Consider the following 7,322-nt stretch of genomic DNA (forward strand, 5'->3'; position numbering starts at 1 on the left):
GGAACTTTGAGTGGCCACTTTTTGTCGACTCTGCTTTCGGTGTTGCGTGCTTGAAACAGCTGAGCTGGGTAGGAAGGATGACTATTGCGGGCCTCTGAAAACTGCCCTCCCCACCCAATTAACTTGTGAAAGCCACTGCCACAAGATGTGGGTGGGAAGTTTAGGGGACCCATAGAGATGAAATATATTGTGAACAATCAAGCTTGCGTTCAAGGACACTGAACCTCTTAATATGAAATGCTGTTGAGAGAATGGGGGAGGGCAAACAGCTCTTTGAGCTTCCAGAGGCCTCTGGAAGGCTGCAGTTGGGAACAGAATGCTAGCTGCTAGCTAAGAACCTTGAATCTGGTCCAGCGAGGCCATACATATTGATGCTCTCTAGTGCGTGCCTAAAATTAAAAACAACATACAAACCTGACTTACCCAAACTTTCCAAGGAGATGCAAGGCCATTGTTCACATTAGCGTTTGTCATGATTTATTTTGTCATGATTTAATTTTATGTTTTATGATTTTTTTTAATGATTTAATTTGGACATATAGAGAGGATGAACGAAAGGAGACGAAACAAGTATACAAGACGAGTGTGGATGGGAGAGTTGGAAGGGGTCGACCTCAGCGAACGTACCTCAATCAGATGGAGGATATTTTTAACAAAGGCCAGTTTAGGAGTACCCTAATTAAGTTAATAACAATGTACCTACGTATATAGTTTAAGTTAAAAAAATTTGGCTCTCAAAATAAATTTCAATCATTGTACGGTTGATATTTGGCTCTCTTGACTAATGAGTTTGCCCACCACTGTTCTAGAGTATAGTAAAAATCTGAGGTGTATACTTAAAGCATGATTCACAAACAGCTGCCCAACACTGAAGCTTTCCTCCCAGCTCAGATGCCTGAAACTTGGTCTTGGGAATGTAGCACACTCCACAGTCTGTGCACCTTCTTACCTGCATTGGTGGGAGCAATCTCACCACCAGTCTGTTAGGAAAAGGAGTCTACAGGTTTGCTGCTCTAACCCTCTCCTACAGAACACTAAAGTCTGGGTGGTGTCCAGACCCCAGACATTCCAGGGGTTTGCTGAAGAAATTGGCAGCATCAACAGAGATAAGTAGAGTGTACCATTGCAAAGCATGTTTGTGGGTTATGGCTTTAACTGGCCAATACAGTTAAAGGGAAGGTTTATATTATCCTTTTTTAAAATGTGAATTTTTGGTATCATTTGAATATGAAGCAGGTAATGTTTTGTGTAGGTGAAAGGGGATGGAAATCAAAGATCTAGGGCACACACTGGTTGCTAACTGAGGGACTGCAAATGTTCAGAAGTTCCAATAGGATGGAACAAGCTTTATAAGAAACTAGGGAAAAGGCCCGTTGTGGAAATAAATACAACGGCCTCTAGAAAGAGGCTCTGGGCGGATGCCCCGACCTTGGACACTCAGTGTCAATTTGCTGTGGTGACCTCAGCAGGGTATAATGACACTGAGTCCACAATTTTCTCCAGAGGAACTGATCTCTGCTACCTAAAGAACAGTTGTAATTTTGAGTGATCTCCAGCCCTCACCTGGAGATTGGCAATGATGGTTCCCCAGAAGGGAATGCTTGGTTTGGAGGGTGGAGTCTATGGCTTTGTACCTGTCCAAGGTCCCATGCCTCCTGAAACCTCACCCTCTCCAGGCTCCATCCCTCACATCTCCAGGAATTTCCCACCTGGAGTTGGCAACCCTATCTCCTTCTCAGCCAATCATCAACCTACCTTTATTTCCCCCTCACTCTTCAGCTTTCCACCCACCCCCACATACCTGCAGCCTCTTCCGTGCTCTGAATCCCTGACTGCTACGTCATATTGGCTGTCATACGGGAGCCACCTCAGCAACATATAAGGATACAGAGCCCACCATTTTCTCCAGGGGAACTGATCTCTGCCATCTGGAAAGCAGTTGTAATTCTGAGTGATCTCCAGCCCTCACCTGGAGATTGGACACATTTTACCTCAGAACAGCAAAGTGTTTAGAATGTTAGAGGCAAAGGCTAATCAAGTCGCATATACAAACAACCTGTGTTCCGAGGCAAAGGCCAATGAGGCTGCATATGCAAATAATCTCTGTGTTCTGACTGGCTGTGGGGGGGGAGAGGAAGAGCAAACTGTTTAGAATGTTGGAGGCAGGACTCAGGCAAAGCAGCCAGTGGATAGGGAGACCCTCTGAATGACAGATCAGAGAGCGAACTGATTTTGACGCGTGTGGAATGTTCTAGAGAAGTGCCACCACCATTCAGCTTTTATTTATAAGGGAGATGACAGAGCTCTGTGGTATAAGCCTGGCTTCACAATTGAAATAACAGATATGCCTACATATGAGTTGAACACTGGCTCAGCCAGTCTTGTCCTTTCCTTCATACCTCAGAGCCTGTTTATCTGGTTTTTTTATTGACTTCATATTCAGTCATACATATCTGTTAATTTGTTATACATTAAATACACTTTTAAAAATATAAAACTGGTCCAGAAATTGGGTAAGGTTTTTGGTGGCATCAAGGGAAACCAGCCATTCAGCATCAAGCAAAGCTGGCTTCTGCTTGAAACTGTGCAGCTCCTGGTTTTCAGCTTGATCCTTTGAACAGATTGCGGTGAAAGGCATTTCCAGAGTGGCCTCACTGTTCTAAGCAAAATATTTAATCTATCTTAGCCCTTAAAGTACCCTCTTTGCTCCCTCCCCCACCAGAACGTGGAAACTGCCCTCCATAGTATCTCCAAATGAAAGCACACATAGAAAATGCCAAACAAGTAGGATTGTAATCTCTGCACATCCTGGAATCCCTCTGTTGGAAGAGTACTGGTACTGGACCCATTCTTAAGTGTCACGTAATTGGAAATCATCTTACATTTCAGATAAGAGACCAATAGAGCTACTTATCTGCAGATAAATACATATATACATGTTTTCCCCTTGATTGTAGGGCTTAAGGAATGACCAGGTGACTAGGGAATTCCCCTCCTAAATATTACTTTCCTGTATTTCTTCTTTGCCTAGGTTACTAATGAGCGTCTTGCATTTTATTATAAAAGGAGTGACCTTTTGTTGTCATAATTATTTGCTTTGGCTAGAATTTGCAAATGATGCTTGAATATGGTTGGCTTTTTAAATGCAATCTTTCCATTGTATTCTATGGCCCCATAGAATATAATAGAAAGAGGCGCGACTCCAGAGAGAAGTTCTCTCTTAACTTCCCCCCCCCCAGCCCGCCTTGGCAGGCCGCCTGGGGAAGGAAAAGGGGAGGCTTTTGAAGATGCCTCCCCCCCTTTTTGCTTCCCCTTGTGACATCACTTCCAGTGATGTCAGGCGGCGTGGCATATGCTAATGAACTATTATGCTAATAGCCTATTAGATATGGTAATGAGCTCCTGCAGCTCTTTTTTTATAAAATGGCCCCTATGTGAGAGTAACAATAACATTATATCTCTTAAACTACCTCATACATATATATCTAATTGCCAATCTTTCTACTATATAGCCAACGGATATCTTTGCAAGCCTATATTTAACATTACATATTTTTAATATTTAAGCAATGTCTAAGCATTTCACTACAATTTTCTATAAATCTAGTTTTAACTATACCTTGAAATTTCATAAACACATAAATATATAATTTTTCAACTCTATAGACTAACAATACATGTTTTCTTCTATTTAAACATTGTCTAAACATTCTACAATAATTTTCTATAAGATACATTTTAGTATTAACTAAAGTTAAGCAATTCCACAAACTCATAGTCAAATTCTTTTCTCATTCTATTTGTTCTAATTGTTTGGTTGTTGAATAGTTCTTCATGGAAGGCAAGTAAAGCATGCTGTCTACATGATGGCACTGTGCCAGAGTTGCTTCCAGGCTGTTGAAACCCCTAGGAAGCTAAGATGTTCACCACGAGCAGAGGCTTTCCTATTTCTTGTGCAGTATCATTTATTTTATTTTTTATTTATTTAATTCATTTGTACCCTGCCTTTCTCCCCAAGGGGGACCCAAAGCATCTTACACCATTCTCCTCTCCTCCATTTTATCCTCACAACAACCCTGTGAGATATGTTAAATTGAGAGAGTGTGACTGGGCCAAAGTCACCTAGCAAGCTTCCATGGCATGAGTGGGATTAGAACCTGGGTCTCCCTGATCCTAGTCTGACACGATAACCACTACCCACACTGGCTTTCATAGTCTAGGGTCTGGCAGTCTGCTACTAAGTCATGGAATTGCAGATAAGCATCTCACTTGCCTGCCCCTCAGTCTCATACCTTGTGATGTGATAGCCTGGATAGCCTCTTCAGGCTGGCCTCACTTGTAGACTTAGCATAGTTAGTGATCTGATAACGTTGTTCTGATAAGAGCTGTTCTTGAAAAAGAGCAGTTTCTGTCAAGAGCTCTCTCAGCCCCACCCACCTCATAGGGTGTCTGTTGTGGGGAGGGGAAGGGAAAGGAGTTTGTAAGCCGCTCTGAGACACCTTCGGGTAGTGAAGGGCAGGGTATAAATCCAATCTCCTTTTCTTCTTCTTCTTAGCATGCTTACATTTTGCATTTGTTTGAAGGTTCATGTGCTTTCACTTAGCTTTTTTTAGATGAAAATGAATATTTGGCCAGCCATTGCATTAGCCTTCCCATTTTATTTTCTGTGGATCTAGGATAGTGTTATGAACATAGAATTTCAGTTAAATCCTGCATTGGCCCGCAGATGTGATGACATCACTTTTGGGTTGTGCCAGAGTGTCATCCCACAGTTGGAGTGATGGTGATATTTCAGGCATTTTCCCCCCTGCTGCCCTACTAAGTAGCAATAGGGGGGGGGGGACTACCAGCAAGAGCTCTCCTACAATAGCAGAAGAGCTGGCATCCTTAGCCAGCTAAAAAATTCAGAAGCCAGACTCATCCATAACAAATGCAATCAATGTGTAACTGTTTATGAAGCAGGCTAGGCAAGGAAGGCACATGACCAACATTTAGGAAGTAGTCCTGATCAGGTCTACTCAGAAGTAAGTCCCATTTTATTCAGTGGGGCTCACTCCTGGGAAAGTGTTCTTAGAATTGCCACCTGAATGATTCACCAAGTCCTGCTGTGCCTCACTCAACAACTGGAACAGCATTGAGTATAGTTCCCCAGCTCCCTTCAGGGAGAGCACAAGCCATTCCAAGCCCCCTTCAGGACTCCCCAGAAACAGGCAACTTGTTTCAAGGCCTCCCTCATCCCTCCCCAGCTCCATCTGTCTTTGGGGCCCTGGCCTCACCTCTCAGATCATCAGCAGTGGCGGCACGGGGGCTGGCCATGGCCAGCAGGATCAACCCCAAAGACTCAAGTGTCCACAGGGGAAATTTTAAGTCAGCATGGAAACACAGTGCGTGAGTTTGTCAAACCCTACATTAAATATTTAAAAACTTGCATCTTTCATTGGAAAATTATTTGGTTTTCTTCCCAATTGCAAGCATGTCAAACATTCTTCAGGATTGTGTGTCTCATGTTCACTGCAAGTTAAATCCTGGCTGAGCATATCAGGGAGGTGCCAAAGTTCAGTAATAGACTCTAATTTTCATACAGAAGATCCCAGATTCAGTGCCTGCAACCACTTGCAAGGAGCTATGGTGGGGAAAGATACCCTGTGAGAGCAACTGCTAATTGGAGTTGATATTAACGGATTTAACAGTGTAATCTTAAACAAAATTACACCATTCTAAACTCATTTGCTTCAATGAATTAAGAGGGTTGTAGCTCTGTTTAGGATAGCACTGTAAGTGGGACAATTGATTAAGAAGAAGAAGAAAAAGAGATTGGATTTATACCCCGCCCTTCACCACCCAAGGGTGTCTCAGAGCAGCTTACAAACTCCTTTCCCTTCCCCTCCCCACAACAGACACCCTGTGAGGTAGGTGGGGCTGAGAGAGCTCTTGACAGAAACTGCTCTTTTTCAAGAACAGCTCTTATCAGAACAACGGCTTGCCCAAGGTCATCCAGCCAGGTGCAAGTGGAGGAGTGGGGAATCAAACCCGGTTCTCCCAGATTAGAGTTCACGCACTTAACCACTACACCAAACTGGCTCTCTAAGAATCCAACTAGACAGGAAGTGGCAAAGACCATTGAGTAAAAAGTAGATTATGTGGGGAAGGGTAGTAGATTTAATATACAGATGTTGCCCACAGAGGGAACTTAACTCTTACATGCCCATACTGTCCCTACAGCTGGTTTTTTCCCTCCAATCTTGGTGAGAGAAAAGATATCTTTAAAAAACACACACACACACACACACACACACAGGTTTGCTGTTGCCAGCATAGACCTTGATTCATCATCGTATGTTTCAGGGGCTCCTACATTGCATCTTGATTTTTCATGGAACTTCGTGCTTGGTTCTTAAGTAAAACGCAACAAGAGGTTCCTGTGTGTCCCAACCCGGGATTGTCTCCCCCCACCCCCCGCTTGCACCGGATGAAGTCTGGAGGAGGAGCAGGCTGCCAGGGGCCAGGTCACCAAGCAATGCAGGGCCAGGCCAGCAAGCTCCACTGTCGTGGCAGGGAGAGTCTCTAAGGTGCGCCCGCCTCCGCCGAGGAGCAGGTCACCTCAAGGGGAGCCGAGGGCCTCAGAGTGGGAACAGGCCCTTTGGTTTGGGGCCCTGAGGCGACCGCCAGAGATGGAGGGAAAGGAGGCGCCTCCAGGACCCTCCTTACACCTGTCCGCCAGAGCCCAGGAGAAGATGGGGCCGCCCAGACGCACCCAGCCACAATTGCGGGTGCCACAAGCCAGGGAAACTGATGGGGAGCTGGAGGAGGCCCTACCTGGTCCTTGGAGGAAGGCTGCGGTGACACTGAGCTCAATGCCATGGTTGGCCGGGCGGAGCCCCACCCTGAGACGGAAGAGTTCAGGGAGCCTGGAGACGGGGACAGGGCTCGTGGGGGAGGAGAAGCCAGTGGAGGTGGGAGATGCTGGATGGGCAGCAGGAGGAGCCTCTGGGAAATGAGGGAGTGGAGGAAAGAGAGGAACACGTGCTGGGGAAGGAAATAAAAAGGGGAGAGCAAGCCAGAGCCTGGGAGGAAGGAAAGGACAAAGCAGGGAAAGGCCAGAGGGAAATAGAGAGAGTCCCTAGAGCCTGCCAAGCCTGAGGTCCAAAGGCTGAGCTTCCACTCTTCAGGGTGACGGAACCCAGAGGGAGGCCCCCGTGTCTGAGGCTCACGGCGGAACCCCAAAACCCCTTTCCCAGCACAGCAGCAAGTACGGGGGCGACGTGGCCTCCAAGGGTGGGCCCAACACTAGGCCAGTATACTCTAACATTTTACAAATGTTG

At 45.5% G+C, this 7,322-nt stretch overlaps 1 protein-coding gene across 1 annotated transcript in view; it reads left to right on the top strand.

Moving 5' to 3' along the window:
- PREP (prolyl endopeptidase) overlaps positions 1-7,322 on the top strand; it is a 150,632-nt gene that overhangs the window by 139,750 nt on the left and 3,560 nt on the right. The gene's annotated exons all lie outside the window — the stretch shown is intronic.

This window comes from Gekko japonicus, unplaced genomic scaffold (assembly GCF_001447785.1).
Source record: "Gekko japonicus isolate JY-2015 unplaced genomic scaffold, Gekko_japonicus_V1.1 scaffold2907, whole genome shotgun sequence".
In the NCBI taxonomy this organism is placed as follows: domain Eukaryota; kingdom Metazoa; phylum Chordata; class Lepidosauria; order Squamata; family Gekkonidae; genus Gekko; species Gekko japonicus.